At 34.0% G+C, this 20,230-nt stretch overlaps 2 pseudogenes; one reads left to right on the top strand and one right to left on the bottom strand.

The window, feature by feature from the left end:
- LOC132526474 (hypoxia-inducible factor 1-alpha inhibitor-like) overlaps positions 1–20,230 on the top strand; it is a 126,169-nt pseudogene that overhangs the window by 66,863 nt on the left and 39,076 nt on the right.
- LOC132526653 (U6 spliceosomal RNA) lies at positions 13,325–13,425 on the bottom strand (annotated as a pseudogene).

Here is a 20,230-nt window from a genome sequence, read left to right as displayed (position 1 = left end):
GACAACCAGAACTGTATCTTCTAAGATACTCAGTTTGACATCTTATTCTGTGTAAATGAGTATAAGGTGGTGAACAATGTGAACGGATATCTTAGTTTGAATATTTTCCAAAAGTAGAATTTATGAGGCTATTGAAATCCTGCTAGACAGGAATTATTGCCTATGTATTTCCAAGCTGAGCAATTTGAGATAGATTAGAATGAAACCTCTGTGATCAGAGCTGCTAACAAGGAGGCTTCTTACCAATAAGCAATATATATATATATATATATATATATTTTTTTTTTTTTTTTGGTACGCAGGCCTCTCACTGTTGTGGCCTCTCCCATTGCGGAGCACAGGCTCCGGACACACAGGCTCAGCGGCCATGGCTCACGGGCCCAGCCGCTCCGCGGCATGTGGGATCTTCCCGGACCGGGGCACGAACCCGTGTCCCCTGCATTGGCAGGCGGACTCTCAACCACTGCCCCACCAGGGAAGCCCGCAATAAGCTATATATTATGGTAGTCTTGGTGGGGAGGCTGTGGCAGCCAGTTCTTTCTGGCATAATAGGAAGTGGATCCAGCATTTTTATTCCAAGTTACCACTCCTCACCAAAGTAGGGTACCATGCAAATGCTATCAACTTTTTACTCATTTCACTTCGGAAATCAATGTTGAGAGAAAGGACTTATCTTCAACTGCCAGGTAAAGAAGAGTGGGAAATAGAGGTGAAATTCAGGTCATCATGGTGAGTTAGGAATCTGGGCTTCTGGATGCCCAGTATTTATCATTTTACACCCTTCAGCATAGTCTCTGATGTGAAATGCTGATGACTTCAGCATTGGAGAATCTCTGAGCCTTCTACATAGCTTGTGAAATTACAGCTTGCTCCTCTGGGAAGTAGACAGGGGTTTCTGAGCTTGGGCATTTACTTTTTGGGATCAATAAATTTCCGCATTCATTCCTCTCTTTATTGAAGAAAGACCTTGCAAGAGATCATGGCAATATTCTCCAGTTATATTTCTCTCACAATTCATGAAGAACAAAAAAACAAAAAAACAATAAAAAAAAAACCCTACATTTAGCCTATAGAAAAATCATTTCATTAAAACCCTCTTTTGAGATACCCTATTTCTCATCTTCAAATGTAAGATATTTCTTAATATATGAGCACTCACTGTTTTCTCAGTTTTCTGTGAAATTATTCATCTATATATTACTACACTCTCATACAATCTTATGTTTGTTTTTGGTAGTGATGGTTTATTGCTTTTGCTTTCTTTTTTCATTTCTTCTTTTGTTTTAATTTCAATGTTTAGCTTTGCTTTACTTGCTGATGTTAGTGACATATTCTATGATTTCAGGTATAGTACACTGAGCTTTACTGAAAACAACTCCTTATCAAACTGACCCTCTTAGAGAAGGTAAGCACAACTCATGGGTTTAATCATTGCATTCCATAAAAGGAGATGTCACTTAACCAGCTTTCCTCTCAGTGCCAAGAAATCAGCTCGAAGTATTTCTATTCAGATAAGTGAACGTGCTTGTCATAGCTTACTTATGCCTGTTAAATCTTTCTATGAAATATTTTACAGGAAAATATGTAAATATTTTGACTGCTTATGCCATTCTTTTCAGGCTGCTTTGCAGATTACACATGAATCTCTATATGAAACAGGAAGGAAAACCAAGCAGAAATTTCTTAATGTAGCATTTTTCATTAATGAAGACAGAAAGGCTAAAGGAAAAAATTTTTTTAAATGGAGTCTTAATGTAAATAGCCAAGAAGAGTAATATATACTCTATGAATTGGCCCCAAAGTGATACCAGCGTGATGGAAATACATTATGAGTTTCCAGGACAGCATGTCCTCTTACCTTTTCTTACTGACAGCAGATAAGTAAACCAGGGCTTAGGAGTATAGTATTTGCCAAAAATACATTAGCACAGACTTTGTATGTAGCAAGAGTTTTATGAGTTTGCTACATCTTACATGAACAAAGGTCTATAAACCAGCCTTTAATCTTAGAAACACATGTTCTTTACAGCCTATAGTTAACAAATGTGATATATTATGAACATAGATAGGGTAGAGAAAAGTAAGGGAATTTTTCCCAGGCAGTTCTCTTTAAATGTAGAAAGTCTTTGTTTCATTTCAGTTATTTAATTTTTGCTTTTTTTCATGATTATTTTTGAAAGAATAAGATGATGTTGATGAAACTTGAAGATCAACACCATGGAATAATTGTGCTGTTTCCACCATCTGAGATGACATGGTTGTAGATGTTTTTAATTGTCAAATGACCATATTTTCCATTTTTTTCAATGGAACACATTTTATTTAATTTTGGAGGTCATATGTGTAAATGTATGACTTGACTGAGGAAAGTATTAGGAAAGCTAATACTTCCTCATGACTGTGGAGCTGAGTAAAACATGATTCAGAGTCCCTGGTTTGAAGCAACAAAAACCATCTCTGGCCTTAGCCAACAAGAGATGCATTGGACAAATAGCAGGGATGCCCATAATTGACAATTGGCTGGTAGCCTTAGGCTTAGAAAATGGAGCTTTGCAGGCCAGGCTGCAGGAAGCATAGTCAAAGTCATACCACAGCAACTGTATGATTCATGGGTTCCTGTGGTGGTTGGAATCATCTGTTTTCTCCTACATTTCCTCATTTTTTGCACTATCCATCCAAGATTTAGAGTTCAAGAACAAAGGCCAGATCAACAAAGCCTAACTCATTGGCTTCTTCTGTGGTACAGCCAGGAGTGGTAGAGGAAGGTCCCAGCTACTGTGGTTTGAGAGAGGAACAGCCATAGGAAGCAAGCACTGGGAATTGTCTTCCAACTATGTTGGCACACAGTGAGGAACTGATAAAAATAGTGGGAAGTGGATTATGGTCAGCTGAAGAACGACAAATGTCCAAATAAATATTGGCTTTGAAGTCATGATGGGTTCTTAGATTGGACTTTTTTATCATTGAATACTGTGAGACCTTGGATAAGTCCCTTTTGCTGCCTGTTCCTCAGTCTTTAAAATGGCAAGTTTGATTTAGAGCAAGATAAGTTCCACTGTCTTTATGCTAGTTTCCATAGCAGACATCATTAATCAATCACTGTACTCTTTTCTCCTGAGACCAGACATGACCTCAGAATCCTTCTCAATACAGTGTTTTGGCAGCAACTACTAAATTGAGTCAACAAATGTGATAAACCTTTCAAATATCTCTGAACTAGAGGTTAATTACATTTTCTTAAAGTGTTAATGTTCTTTGAAGTTCCGGGACTGAGAAGTATTGTTAGTGGAATTATTTTAGAAAATTAGAAAGAACCTAGACCAGATGGGAATAGACTCATAAAGCAGCAAATCCAGTAAAATCTGATTGAAGTGAAAGAAAATATTTTCAAATTTGACTGGCTTTCATTATGGATGTTGAGATGTAGAAGGATCTCTTTGTTTCATTGTAGAATGTGCTGATCACCCTCTGTCATCAATCCAAGAAAGTCCTGAGCTCATAAAGACTATTCTTTGAACAACAGAAAAACATGATATCAGTCTGAGGTTTAAAACTGTGAATTATATTATAGAGGGTAAATGAATATAACATTATATTATTAATGGTAAAGAAATTACCATTAACCATGAATTATTTTGTTAACAGTAAAGGAACTACTATTTAAGTAGTCTTTTAAAATTTATAGAATACAGGATCCTAAATGGGTCAAAAATCTAAATTCATTAGGGTATGTTACTAAACCTAATAGCAGTTTCAGCTGTTGTAACCAAATAAACATATTTCTTTAGTACTGTTTTGTTTTTCTATTTTATTAGTGAGACTTTGTATTTAGATCTTTCTTTAACATCTCAAGCGTAAACTAGATGGATTCACAATGTAGGGCAAGTGACACCAGATGGAAAGACTACAGTCCAGGAGTTGCTAGGTTCCAACTAGCTAACAGCATCTTTTCTCTACCCAGGAGATTTCCATTGTCTTCCATTGGGCTATGTTTGTACTCAACACATCAAAGTTTGTTTTTGGAACGATAATGACTTGTTAAATGTCCTTGAATCACGCAGGAAAATATCTTTCTAATTCTAGAGTAATTTCCGGTACCAAGAAACCATAAAAAGTCTTCTAAAACAACTTTTGGGCACTGGCTTTCTGTAGGGTACCTAGAACGAGGTCAGTTTCACAAGCCATCCTTCCTCTGTTGTTCCTATGGTAGATTGCCAAAGGACCCTCAATTTTTCTCCTTCCTGTATGCATGCCTTTAACAATTCAATTGTTATCAAGAGAGGTGGAGTCTGTTTCTCTACCCCTTGCTTCTGGGTTGACCACATGTCTTGCTTTGGCCAAAGAGTTCTTAGCAAATATGATGCAAGCAGAGTCTTGAAGAGTGCTTTCACTTTGGAGTTTATCTTCTTGCTATTTTGGGGAGCACTGAGCCCACCACCACATGAATTAGCTTGTTAGCCTTTTGGATGATGAAAGATACATGACCAAGTTATCTCCATCACTGTAGTTAACATGGGTTCAATCATCAGTCATGTCAGTGAGGCCATCCAACACCATTCAGCCCCATCTGAACTGGCCCACTATGAATTGCCCAATTAACTCTCAGAATCATGACAGATAACAAATCTTTGTTGTTTTAAGACATTAAGTCTTGGGCTGGATTTTTAAAGGCAAATTTTGTCCTAGTAGTTGCATCATCATTCACCCGGTATTGGTTTGCTTACCCTCAGAGGGTAATCTATAGAAACTCCTCAGATTTACCCCACTCATTGTCAATGAATTGAATGAACCTTTAGATTCACTGGGAAAGACTACTAACACCCTTTCCATAAAACTGACTTTGGACTTTTTGGTTTTCATTATTTTAGATTCAGGAATTATTTTTTTTTTAATGAAAACATCAGATGTTGACATTCTCTTTTTAGATCTAGCAATGATACAGGTGTTAAACACTTAACATATATAGTGAAAACTTCATAACATCAGTGAATTTCAAACTTGCAAAAGAAATAATTTCTCAACTGTTCAGGGTTAATCTGCCACATGGATTTGATATGGCATTGAAGAGTAAAAAAATGCAAAAGAGACCAAAATTGTCTAAGAGAGGGAAGGAACCTCATAATATTTAAGCTACACAATATTTTCCTGATGGGCGCTAAAGGTCAATTTACTTTTAGAATTTATAAAGTTCTTTGTTTGAGACATTTTGCTCTAAATCCTACCATTCTCAGCTGTATCTTATACTACATCCCAGGGCCAATAGATTCATGTCTTCTCTCCTCCACCTTCAGGCTATTTCTAACAACTCATCATCTGTTTTCCCTGGGAATTGTCCTCACATACAGAGTTCTCTCCAGAATTTTCATCTGTTTGACTGTGTTACCTGGTCCCCTTTCAAAGTTAGTTAGTTTATATATGTACATACACATGCATGTATTTATGTCATACTTCTCTGCTGTTTCTCCTTTGTGCCTTCAAAAGGGTTTTCTGGTGGAAAATTGGCCAGAGACATGTTTGGGAAGAATGGCAAAGCATGGTAATCTATGGTCAGAAAGATCGTGCCTAATTATATATCATATCTGTACTTATAAAAAATTCTTTTTTGTTTTTATCATCATATTTCAGTAATGTGATAGTGCTTTGGGGTACACAAATGTGCTATTTATTCAGTTCTGGAGTTCTTTGGTCTGGTATTGTGATGTCAATTATTTCAATTTTCACACCTTAGGAACTGTGGAGAAGTTGACAGAAAGTGCTAGTTTCATGACTAGGTATAAAGCAGTACTGGTGTTGCATTCTTTAGAAGCAAATATCCAGATTCAACATAGAACCACAGGGTTCCCTGCAAGGGTGGGAATAGGGTCACAATGGCTCCTATGGCAGCTGGTTTTGAATAATTACTGGTAAGAATTCTCCATAGATTGAAAAATTTAAACTATCAAGAATAAGACTCAGGCAAATGTCTCATCATTTTTAGTTCAACACCCCTTGGATATGATACATAACATGCAGTGTTTTCTTTAGAAGTCAATAAACTCTGTGAATCCCTTTATTCTGGGCAATTCAGTTCAAATTCTCTCCAAACTTTTCCTTCCAAAATAAGTGTATCTAGCATTTACTGAACGTGCTACTGGCTAACTCCGGGCAACGTCTTATGAAATCCATTGACTTCTGAAATAGAGGTGGCAGGAAACAGAGATGTCTCAAGGGAATATATTGTCTTAACTCTTTCTCAGTTGGGACTGCCTGTATCAATAGGGGAAAGGAGTAAGAGAAGGATATTCTGTTTTAACTGTGGATAAAGCAAATTTTGACCTGTAATTAGTAACTTACAGGTTAAAATTCCTGTAAAATTCCAACTTCCCTTCTGCTTCTCAGAGGGAAGGCATCTGGAACTTTGGAATGAGAGAGATTCCAGCTGACTATAATGAGCTGATAGGAAGTGTGAGAAGAATAACTCTTTTCTGCCCATTGCTAAGAAGACACTCCAAACCTGGGTTCTAGTGATGAATGCTCTCTTTTCAGTGTCCAGTAAAAACTGGTTAAAGAATCAAACAAGAGTCTTGACTGTGCCTGGTGTGGTAGCTCAGAATCAATTTCTCCTCTTCCCTAATTCTTTCACCAGTCAATGGGAACAGCCTTGGATTTCAACATGATTTGTAACCTTCAGTGGGATGTTTGCTTATAGGTATCCCTAACTGTATACAGTCAAAATCAGACTTATGTTATCATTAAGCCTCTCCAGTGTTTGTGTGGGAATTATGAGGACATGAGCTGCCCTCAAGGAACCTTCCAGCCAGGGCCAAAGTTTAGAATTACCTCCTCCCCACCGAACTTTCTTATAGGCAATCATTCTATTTCAGTAACTCCTAAAATTATAACAATACCAAAAGTGTATTGGTGATTCCATTTACTTTTTTCCACATGTATTTACTGAGTATCTTGTGTAGTATATGCAAAGCACTGTGCTGGTGCAGCTGAGGGTTCAAAAGGAATAAGACCAAAGCTTTAACCTTAAAGTGGAATCAGGTGAAGATATGGAGTAGAACCATCTTTTAGCTCTCCAGGAGGGTCTAGTTATTGATTCAGTGGGAATATGGTATTTGCTAACCTTGAGGATCCAAACTAACTCATCTTAAGTATAGACCACTTCTCAGTCTTGCCTGTTGGCATGATGCATTCATTCAAAACACAGTTGTTTTCTTGAGCATCTGTCATCATTCATTCAGTTATTTGTTCATTTAAGAAAGTTTATTGGGTGTCTATTATGTGCCAGACATTGTACTAGTCTCTGGGGAGAGAACAATGAGCAAAATGGAGAAAAATCCCTGCCCTATGGAGTTTTCATAACAGTGAGAGAAGACAGATGATAAAATGAAGAAGTTAAAATACATTAAGTTAAATGAAAAAAAAAAAACTATGGAGAAAAATAAGGCAAGAAAGTGGGTTATTTGTGTGTGTGTGTGTGTGTGTGTGTGTGTGTGTGTGTGTGTGTGTGTGTTAGGAGCAGCAGTTTGAAATAGAATAGTGACAGACAGTTGTGTTAGATTTTGGAGAAAGAGTAATAAATGAGACACGTGCTCATAGATCTTAGACTGGTGGAGGCAAAAGGTGATTATACAGGTAATTATATTAAATTGTGACGTTAGGATAAGAGGTATATGTAATGCTATGGATGAGGACACAGGAAAAGGAGACTTTGAATAGTCTAGGGGGATCAGGAATGGTTTCATGGGTGAATTGACGTTAACATTGAAACCAAAATATAATGTAAGCCAGAGGAGAAATGAAGTGGGTTGAGGGTCAGCACAGGAAAAAATAAGTTCAAAGATTCAGAAGGAAGTGAGAACATGGTACATTCAAGGAAGTGAAAGTTTAAAATGGCTAAAGTATGGATTGGAAGAAGGAGAGTAATGTGAAATGAGTCTCTGGAGTAAGCACTAGTAATGTCACAAGAGCACTGAATGCCATGTTAAGAAATATGGACTTTATCCTAACAACAAACAGAAACCATTAAAAGAATTTAAAGCATTGGAAAAGACTTGAGGTTGATCCCCAGGGGCCTGAAGGGAGGCCGGATGGAGCTCTGTTCATTCAGAATCTTGATCCTGAATGGCCCCTTAACTCTGTTCTTTGATTCAACTAATTACCTTGCCTTTCCTAATAATAAGGTGCATTTATTTGTGACTCACCCACTCACTCATTCATTTACTCTCTAACAGATATATAATATTGGTAACATATTCTGGTCATGTCCAAATAAATCCTTTTAATTCAAATATCTGATAAGATTTGTTTCTCTTAGAACCCAAATAATTAGAGGCCAGCTAAAAATTCTGGGTAAACAGTACCAAGTTCAAGACTGCAATTTTGATTTTAATTTTAACTCATTTGAGCTTTTATTGCATTTGAACTGCTTTGATTGACATTTACAAAATACAACAAGAAGTTAATTATTTCATAACTAACTCCCTCAGCATAATATATGTTGTTATCCAAAAATATAATATACGTGTGTCATTCTCAAGAACATTCCATAACATAGACATGAACTTTTATAGTTGGAAAGGTCCACAGGGATCAAAATTATTATACAGATGAGGAAACTGCCACCTTCAGAGAGAATATCACTTAATTTATATTATATACAAGCCTTACTTATAGTATTATTACTTTTACTTTATATATTTTATGTTTTATGTGTTTTAATAAATTGTTTTTTTTAATTGTTAATTCATAAATATGGTGTAAAAATCCAAAAGTTGTAAAAGGGTCTACAGTTAAGTCTCTCTTCCACCTCTTTTGCTAGGCCACACTGTTTCCCTCCCCTGATGCTATTTTTATGTAATCTGTCAAGATACATGTTACATATATGCAAATATATATTACATATGTGTGTACACATTGTGAGACATAAATGTTAGCATTATCTACATATTTTACCTTGCCTTGCTTTATCATTGAACAATATATTTTTGAGATTATTTCATATGGATATATATAGAGAGAAATGCCTCATTCTTTTTATTAGCCATATAATATTCCATTGCATGGATGTGCCCTCATTAAATTAATTAATTCACTGTCTAAGGGATTTTATTTTTTTCCAGATATTTTCATGATAAAAATATTTCAATAAATATAATTTATACAATATCATTTTTACCATGTGGGATTCTATCTAAAGGATATTCCTAAACATTGAAGTACTGATTTAAAGAGTATGTAAATCTTGAAATTTTTAATAAATATTGACAAGTTATCTATACAATGCTATATATTTCCATTAACAGTTAATAAGAGTACTGTTTTTCCCATGCTCTTTTCAACACAATGCCTTACTGAACTTTTTGATTTTTGCCAAAGATCAAAATGGTAATTCATTATTATTTTAATTTACACTTCTCTTTTTAAGGGTAAAGATGAGCATTTTTTCATGTTTAAGATTTATTCATTTATCATTTTCTGTGAACTCTTAATAGCATTTGATTACTTTTTCCATTGTTATTATGTTTTATATTGATTTGTAGATATTACTTACATATAAATAATTGAAACTTTTGTGATATGAGTTGCAATTTTTTCCCAGTTTGCAGTTTACTGTCTAATTTTGTTTAAGGTATTTGTTTTACTATGCAAATTTTTTAAAGTGTAGGTAAACTTACCACCCTTTTCTTAAATCACCTCTTAGTTTATGTATTTTACATAAAAAGGCTTTTCTCACTGAGATTATTTTTAAAAACCCTATGTTTTATTCTAGAGAATTTATGGATTAATATTTTAAATTAAAATATTTTGTATAAAGATATAATTTCTATAATAATTGATATACAAATCCAGTCTATTTTCTTCCATATTGTCCCAACATTAATTTTTAATAATCCAGTCTTTAATATATCCCTTATTTGAAGGGTCAACTTTATCTAAATTAAATTTCTAAAAATGTTTGCATCTATATTTGGACTTTCTATTATAATTCCATTGATTTGTGTGTCTATTCATGTACCATTATTGTTCTGTTTCAATTATTGTAGATCTAAAATATGTTCATGGCTGGTAGGTCTAATCCCTCATCATTGGTCTTCATTTCCAGAGTTATTTTTGACAAAATCAGTTGGTTTATTTTTTCATGTGAATTTGGAATCTATATAGCTCCAAAAACTCTTGGGAACTTTTAAGGTGATTTAATAATATATAGAGATTTATTTAAAGGGAATTAGCTTCATTTTGAAGTTGAATCTTTCTGTCCAAGAGAAGAGGATGTTTTTGCATTTTTTGAGTCTTCCTTTGTGTAAAACAGCCCATAGACTGATACTGGTCTCTAGTAAGATAAGAATAAAAATTGAAAGCAAACATTTAGAAATTTTAGAGCAATTTGACATGTTTGTGACATCCATTGTTGTTGTGACACTCTTTTAGCAATTCATTTTTATTGTATTGTTTAAAATTATCTAACCATGATAAAGTGAAAATAAAAGATTGGCCTTTCACCAGTACAGTTTGAGAAGCATTGCTACAAAACATGATAGCAGTTTCTGTGGTTATTATTATTATTTTTTGAGGATAGTTTAACTTGATTATGTGTGCGTATATATATATATATATATATACACACACATAGATATGCTGATACATGTTTACATAAGCATAATCATATGCATGCTCCTTGTAGATTTAAAAGAAATTTTTTTTCTATTTGCCTTCCTTTTTCCCCCTTTTTTCTCCCCTATTCCACAGCATCTCTCCACCCTAAATAACCCATGTTAACAACCCATTATGTATTCTTCCATATTTTACCTAGAAAAATGTTAAATAATAGTGGGCAAAAATTTCTTCTCCCTGAACCTTAAGGAGAATACTGGTAGAGCTGCATCAGTAAATATGATCTTTATTTTGTCAGATATGCATTTTTATAATGTTAACAAGGTATTCTTCTATTCCTTTTTTATTAAATTTTTTAAAAGAATATATTTTAAGGGCTTCCCTGGTGGCACACTTGTTGAGAGTCCACCTGCCGATGCAGGGGACACGGGTTCGTGCCCCGGTCTGGGAAGATCCCACGTGCCGTGGAGCAGCTGGGCCCATGAGCCCAGCTGTATCAATCCCAGGTCGTGGATTATGGTGTATTAATCTTTTTTCCCCCAGCTTTATTGAGCTATAATTGATACATAACAATGTTTAAGTTTAAGGTATACAATGTGATGATTTGATACACATATATATTGCCAAATAAATACCACAATAAGGTTAGTTAACACAACCTTCACCTCACATAATTACCATGTTTTTGTTGTTTTTATGGTAAGAACATTTAAGATTTACTGTCTCAGCAATTTTCAAGTATATAGTATGGCATTGTTAACTACAGTCACTGTGTTGTACATTAAATCCCCAGAACTTATTCCTCTTATAACTGGAAGTTTGTACCCTTTGACCAAGATCTCATTTTCCCTGCCCCTAGCCCCGGGAATTGACCAATCTATTTTCTGTTCTTATGAGTGTGGCTTTTTTAGATTCTATATAAAAGTGATATTATACAGTATTTATCTTTCTCTGTCTGACTTATTTCATGTAACATAGTGCCCTCAAGTTTATCCAGGTCACAAAGGGCAGGATTTCCTTTTGTTTTATGGTTGAATACTATTTCATTGTGTGTGTATATAAAATATTATATATATAATATTTATATCACATATACATGTCCAAATATATTTTATATATTTTAAATTAATTTATGTATTATATGTATACATATATATAATGTATACATATTTTCTTTATCCATTCCCCTGTCAATGTTTTGCCTTTAGCTTTGTTCTTTCTCAAGATTGTTTCAGCTATTCAGGGTCTTTTGTGGTTTTATATAAATTGTAGTATTGTTTTTTCTATATCTGTGAAAAATGCCATTGGAATTTTCATAGGGATTATTGAATCTATAGATGGCTTTGGTGTAGGTAATATGGACATTTTAACAATATTAACTCTTCTGATCCATGCTCATGGAATATCTTTCCATTTATTTGTGTTTTCTTTATTTCTTTCATCTGTGTTTTATAGTTTTTGATATGTAGATCTTTCACCTTCTTGGTTAAATTTACTCCTAAGTATTTTCTTATTTTTGATGCTATTGTAAATGAATGGTTTTCTTTATTTCTTCTTCAGATAGTTCATTGTTGGTGTGTAGAAATGATGCTGATTTTTGTATGTTGATTTTGTATTCTGCAACTTTACTGAATCTAAAACAGTTTTTGAGGAATCTTTAGCATTTTCTATGTATAAGATCATTTCAACTGCAAACAGACACTTTCATTCTTCCTTTCTGATTTGGATGTCTTTCATTTCTTTTTCTTACATAATTGTTTTGGCTAGGACTTCTGGTACTAGGAGTAGTACCTTGAATAGGAGTAGGGATAGTGGGCATCCTTCTCTTGTTCCTGATCTTAGAGAAAAGGCTTTCAACCTTTCACTCTTGATATGATGCTTGTCATATATCCATTCAGTCATTCTATGCCTTTTGATTGAAGAGTTTAATCCATTTACATTTAAAGTAATTACTGATAGATAAGGACTTACTAATGCCATTTTAGTAGTTGTTCTCTGGCTGTTTTGTAATTCCTTTCTCTCATTTTTCCTCCCTTCATGTCTTTCTTTGTTAACTGATGATTTTCCTTACTGGTATGCTTTGATTCTCCTCTCTTTATCTTGTGTGTAACTACTATAGGTTTTTGCTTTATGGTTTACCTTACATTAAAAATCTTATAGATATGTTTATTTTAAGCTGATAATAGCTTAACATCGATTGCATACAAAAACTCTTCTCTTTTACTCTTCCCTCTCCCTTTTTTATGTTTTTAATGTTACAATTTACATCTTTTTATATTACATATCCATTAACAAATTATTGTAACTATATTTATTTTTAATACTCTATCCTTTAACCTTTATGCTACAATTAAGTGATTAACACACCACCATATTAGAGTATTAGAATATTCTTAATTTGTCTATATACTTACTTTTAACAGTGTGTTTTATATTTTCATATGTTTTCATGTTACTAATTAGTGTCTTTCATTTCAGCTTGAACAACTCCTTTTAGCATTTCTTGTAAGGCGGGTCCAGTGTTGAATTCCCTCATCTTTTGTTTGTCTGAGAAAGTCTTTATCTGTCCTTCATTTCTGAAAAACAGCTTTTCTGGTAAAGTATTCTTAGTTGGCAGTCATTTTCTTTCAGCACTTTGAAGGCATCATCACACTTTCCCCTGGCCTGCAAGGTTTCTGTTGAGGGATTTGCTGATGCACTTATGGGAGTTCTCTTGTAAAAGAAAAATATGGAATGCTTCATGAATTTCCATGTCATCCTTGTGCAGTGACCATGCTAATCTCTGTATGTTTCCCATTTTAGTATACGTGCTGCCAAAGGGACCCTATGTTAATTTTTTAATGTTCTGTTGGATTCTGTTTGTCAGTATTTTATTTAAGACTTTTACATTGACATTCACAGATGAAATTTCCTTGTAGTTGTCTGTGTGTGTGTGTGTGTGTGTGTGTGTGTGTGTGTGTGGTCTTGATACTAATGTTATGTTAGTTTTATTAAAAAATTGAAAATGTATCGCTTCTTTCTCTGTGTTCTGGAAATGACTTTGCCATTAATTGTTCCTTAAATAATTGGTAGAAATCTTCCTTGCAACTTTTAGTCCTGGTATGAGGGGGTGTGTTGGAGATGGTATTGCTCTTTGACAGCTATATTTTCCCATGAAATAAGGTATAAAGTCAGTTTTGGTAATTATTTTTTCCTAGAAAATTATCTACTTTAGAGCTTATATATACACAGTTTATAAATTAGTCCCTTTATGACTCCCTTAATTTCCTCTTCATTTGTGGTTTTCTCCCCATTACTGATTTTATGCATTTGTGTTTGCTCACTTTTTGATCAGGTTAAGCAAAGTATTTTTAAGACAAATTATTAGATATGTTATATTTTCTGTTCTTCATTTATTAATTATTGGTGTTAATGCCTTCACTTTGTTTTCTTAGTTTATTTATGTTTCTTTATTTGAAACATTCTAAGTTGGATGATTATTATATTTATTTTTATCCTATACTGTTTATAAATATGTTTTAAGGCTATGATTTTTCTTCTAATACTTCTTTAGCTATAACCCATATCATTTGATATTTATTATTTCATTATAAGTATTTTGAAATATGTCATAACTTTAATATTATCTTCTTTTTGACAGAAGAGTTGTTTAAGAAACAGTAATAAAATGTCAAGATAGTATTTTGTTATTATTATCGGGTTTGTAATTCATGGTTGACGAGTTTTTTTTAATTTATTTTTATTGAAGTATAAATGACTTACATTATATTAGTTTCAGGTGTACAACATATTAATTTGATATTTTTATACATGATAAAATGATCACCACAATAAGTCTAGTTACCATCTGTCACCATACAAAGTTTTTACAATATTATTGACTGCATTCCCTATGTTGTACACTACGCCCCCATATTTATTTTATAACTGAAAGTTTGTACCTCTTAATCCCCTTCACCTATTTTGCCCATCCCCCCACCCACTTCCCCTCTGGCAAACACCCATTTGCTCTCTGTATTATGAGTCTGTTTCTGTTTTGTTGTTTGTTTGTTTATTTTGTTTTTAAAGATTCTACATATTTTGTTTTAAGATTCCATATATAAGTGAAATCACACAGTATTTGTCTTTCTCTGTCTGACTTACTTTACTTACCATAACTGTCTTAGTACTATTTCAAAAAAATTCTTTATAGGTTTTTTTATTACTCATATATAGGCAAAATTTAGGTGTGTGTGTTTGAATATTCCATGAGCACTTAAAAATGAGGCCTTAATTTTAAGAGCACATACACTTTTCACATCTGCATGTGAAGTTTGCTTTTGATCATCTGCTTTTTAACATATATTAACTCATTGATTTATCTCAGACAAAGTGAAGTAAATTAAATATTCCTACTTCTAAGGTACTTTTGACAATTATCCTTACATTTCTTAAGTTTTTATTTTATGTATTTGGATCATATGTTATTAGGCAAATAAATATTCCAAAGTACTTATTGGAGATTATACTCTTTATCATTTTATAGAACCTTTCTTTGACTTGTTTTTTACTGTTTACCTTGAACTGTTATTAAGGGTAACCCATGCTTTTTTGGGGGGAGGAGTGGTTTTTCTTTTCCAGATATGCCTTTTATTTTCAGTCATTCTGTGTTACTCTGTTTTAGGTGTCTCTCTTATAGACAGCAAAGGGCTGGCTTTTGTGTTATTTCAAAGCCAGGACTGTATTCTATGCTGGGAAGTATTTAAACTTAACTTCCCCAAGACAGAGCATTGACCGTTAGTGAGTTCTTTAAGCCATTATTCCCTCTCAGTCCAAAGATACTGGCTTAAAGAGTATCTAACCTTCACTCTATTGACACTGTTTTGGGCAAATAGTGGGAGTAGTTTTGAGTTCTCTTTCAGCCCGTCTCCCTGTGCTTTAGGTTGGTATCAAATTGAGCTTCTGGGGATTCCACTGCTGACTGGTAAATTTCATTCCTGTTGTATAAAACAAGGAGTCATTAGTTTCATCCCCTCATGGTGTGCCATCAACTTTGGAGAATTATATTCTGATACCTTTGTTTTTCTGAAATCTGCAGCTGCAGGTACAATTTTCTTACCTGTTTGATCTTCACTGCATTTGCAACCCTTTTTTATACATTGAGAGTTATAAATTTGTTTTAGTTTCATTAAAGATGAAATTACAATTCTATTTTTTCTTATTGTTTTTGTTTTGGATGGTTTCTTAGGGTCAATACATCATGATTTTTTACATAACACTTTAAAAACTAACATTTAAACATCACCGTTTGATAGTGTTAATCCTACTTAATTCAAATTATTATCCTATTGGCACAAAGTTTATTTTCAAAAGATTTTCCTCTTGGACTCATGTATTTCTCTTTTCTCACCAAACATTAAAAAAAATAGGAAAATGTAAATTTTATATTTTTTTTTCAGTGAATTTAAGAGAACAGATTCTCTTGTAATGATTTTCTTTTATTCAAGTTTAGGTCTTCATCTTTAGATTTATCCCAATAATGACTTTAACTGATATCAACCATTGACTAAGATGTGCAGATCTCAGAGAGATTTGAAAATTACTATCTCAGGCTTCAAAGAGGAAAATAGTGTTTCTATAAAAGGAGTCAATTATGTATAATATATTTAGACAGGAAGAAGTAAATAATGAGAAATGCCCATGTCACAAAGCCCTATTTTAGTAAAACAATAGCTTCTATATTAATGTATTTTTAAATCATGCTATGTGGTATAACGTATGTGTAAGTAACATAATAATGAAGGATGTCCATTGGAAACTAAAGTGGAAATTAAAACAAACCTTCATGGAGCTGCTCTTTATTTTTCAGAGAAGCTGAGAAATAATTTGAGACCTAAGAGCAGCAAGAGATGATTACCTCCTTTTGCAGGTGCACCTCAGTTTATGCCACTATTGCACATATGTTTTATAATGCCACCTCACTGACCCCAGGAACTCAAATCCAAAAGCTATTGCAATTTTGGGATACAAAGTAAAATTCTGGTAAAATATACAGGGGAAAAACTATGGCAGAGTTTTACAAATATGTCTTAAACATTCAATTCACCTTGGAAAATCAAGCAATTTGATTTCAGTTCAAAACTTAACATGTTCTGATTGCTTTTGGAAAATGTCTTTGGATTACAAAAGGGGTTATCTATGCATTGATGACCCAATTTTTGTCTCTGTTAATATTCTAATTTCACTCATTCCTTACTGTACTAAGGAGGTAGAGAGAAACTTATCTCATAAATTACATTATTTAAACACTCAGGCCTTTAAAAAGCCCAGCCTAAACTATATAAACAAAGCACATAGTTGATACTTGGGACCAAATATTTTACTATACAACTGACTTAAAGTTGGATTTTTTCAAAACGTGGAAAGTATCATTGAAACCCAAATTTGGGAGCTCACATAAATGCTATATTAAATGCTGCAAGTAGCTCTGAAAACCAAGGTGGCAAACATGAAAAGCAGTCAGTCCACTCATAATTACTATGCCACTCGAATTCTAGTAATTTATGGGGAAGGAAAACAAATCTAGTTACTCATCCTCTTCATGAATGAAATGTGCTCTGCACTACAAATGCAAATTATTATCCTTCATCTAAATCATTGACTTAATGATATTCTATTTCCAATCTCACCCTCATGTCACTGAGAATGAGCAGGCTTAATCTAATGATTAAAAAGTATTCTCTCTTATGTTTGAACTGGAGTTTATTTCAGAGTTTTGTGCTTTAAAATAATATAAAATACGGGTTTTATGTTTTTATATCTCTGTAAGAGAATATTAAAAAATAAACATTTCTCTACTTTCTCCTAAAGAGGAATGATGTAAATATATATTAGTTCCTGCCCAGAGAGCTCAAAATCTAATTCAGAGAGCCAAGCTATAAATACACAGGAGAGCAGTAAAAATTCAAAATGATAAGATAAGCTCAAGGCAGTATATTAAAACCTCCTTTTTGTGGAAAATTTGGGAAATAATCTCCTAAATATTATAAGTGATTTTTATTATTTTGAGTAGTGAAGTATTCTTAATTTTATAATAGTTTGATGGCATTCTAGCTGAAGTGTTATACACATACCTCTCCCTTACTTTGTAACCATAACAATGACCATAAGTTACATTTTCCTTGGTGATTCAAAATTGTGGTTGTAAATGTCAATGTTATAAAACAGGGACTGGTATGTCCTTTATCTTTAGTAACTCCTAATGACAATATTTTAGTGGTTGTGTCTCTTTTTGTTGTTACGGTTTTTCTGTCTCCTGATGTGCTCCTTGAGTATTTTCTACTTGTTCTTCTTTGGACTAGGATATAAGGTGTGGTGTGGGAGTGGGTGTTTATATATAAATGTGTGAGTATATCTGTGTGTGTGTGTGTGTGTGTGTGTGTGTATGTATTCGTATATGTCTGTTGGATTCCTTTAGCTCAAGGAACTGAAACACTTGTTATATCTAAAATTCTAGAGGATTTTTCATTATGTGCATGTGAAAATAACAAAGGCAGAAACGTCTCCCAGATGATCGTGCCTAAGGGAATCTACCAACAATTGTGCAATAAAAGATGAGAAAGTGGCTTGGTGCCAACTTGGCTATTCATTGAAATAGAAACCCTTAGAAAGGGACAGCATTTGAGTATTATTAGATATCATGAGTTTTCGCCAGTCCAAATTTCAAGTGAACCAGTTACTTATGACTGTGTTTAACATAAGATTAAATATATTTGGAATAAAGCTCTCAGGAAATGGAATCATATCTACAATTAATGTGTTTTCTAAGTGTACATTTTGACTCTGCATTGTCTTTCTCTATAAAGTCAAGTGCCCCTTCTGTATATTTTATTTTATTTTATTTTATTTTTTAGAAGATGTTGGGGGTAGGATTTTGTTAATTAATTAATTTATTTTTGGCTGTGTTGGGTCTTCGTTTCTGTGCGAGGGCTTTCTCTAGTTGTGGCAAGCGGGGGCCACTCTTCATCGCGGTGCGCGGGCCTCTCACTATGGTGGCCTCTCTTGTTGCGGAGCACAGGCTCCAGACGCACAGGCTTAGTTGTTGTGGCTCACGGGCCTAGTTGCTCCGCAGCATGTGGGATCCTCCCAGACCAGGGCTTGAACCCGTGTCCCCTGCACTGGCAGGCAGATTCTCAACCACTGCGCCACCAGGGAAGCCCCCTTTTGTATATTTTATATCATATTTCATAACCCATTTTAGGTTAATATTTTATGAATATGTCAATTTACTCCTTAATTGGTCAACCCATATTCCCCACAGTGCCTAGCAAACTCCCTTGCTTAAAAGTGACAATGAATATATATTCATTGGTTTGAAGAGACGTTCTAGTAACTATGGTTGTCAATGACGAGTTATAAGAAATCAGTGCCATGAAGTCAGAAAAGAGAAATAATACTTGGAACTGACATCATTGGGCAAGCTTTATGGAAGAGGTAAACAAATGAGATGGTTATATAATCACAAATCATAAGTCTTTTGTTTTAGGGATGACCATCATTGTCAGCTCCATCATCAAAAATAAAGTTTCACCTGCAATTGTTAATTACTATGCAATACTCATTCTTGTTCTGATTCAACATCTAATACTTGAAGACAGATAAATTCATACATGGACAACTATGCAAGGAAGATAGCATATCAATCCGGCCATTTTCCCCCTAGAATATGAGCCACTATATTAACAGGCTGAGGATATATAGAGAGAGTTCATGGTATAGTCAAGTTCCCCTCTCTTGACAACATTTTTTAGTGAGCTTGTCTGCAAGATCTAATAACTCAGTGGAGACAGCAAATCTATTTCATACAGAGATGAAGAAAATGAAAAGAATAGTAGTGGGAAGTTTTGAAATTCTTCATATTCAGAACTGAGTAAAGAAATACGCTGACCCCAAGAAGTTACAGGATATGTAGATGATAGATAAATGGATAGATCAATCTTCATAAATAACAATTGCTTTTTCTCCTCTGACCCAAATCTGTTCCCAACCCACCTCTTTATTTTTTATTGGTATGTGAACTTGATGTTCTCATAAAACAACTAAACAGAAATAGTAAATTTAAACTTATCTGGGCTGAGTCAATGTAGTTGGGGAAATATGAAGTTCCCTTAGCAGTACTGGGTTACGTATGGTCATCCACTAAGCCCAGAATTTACACAAGCACATCAACGTTCAGTCAATAATACTCCTTCACCACTTTATCAATACGTTACATAAGCTAAAGTGAGTTGCCCGCTGTGGTTGAGGAGACCATGCTTTACTCATTTCTGTATCCTCACTACCTAGCATATAGTCTAATGTCATGTGTTCAATGTTTGTTGAAGGAATTTATGAACTCATAAAACAAATAATCTGTAGCATTCATTGTAGTCAGTGGCACAACCTTTGAAGAAGACAAGTTTGATCAGTGAAGAAATTAAAAAAAAACAAAAGAAGGAGACAAGCTTGGATATGGCTTTAATCTGAAGATACAGCATACAATTTTTCATATGTAAATGTTCACTTGGTCTGTATGGGTACTGGACTAATGACATGGGACTCATTTGCAGTACACAATCCCCAGCTTGGGTAGCCAATCCAAAACAGAAAG

The sequence above is a fragment of the Lagenorhynchus albirostris genome, chromosome 9 (assembly GCF_949774975.1).
Source record: "Lagenorhynchus albirostris chromosome 9, mLagAlb1.1, whole genome shotgun sequence".
Lineage (NCBI taxonomy): Eukaryota > Metazoa > Chordata > Mammalia > Artiodactyla > Delphinidae > Lagenorhynchus > Lagenorhynchus albirostris.
This window is presented reverse-complemented; position numbering and strand designations above follow the sequence as displayed.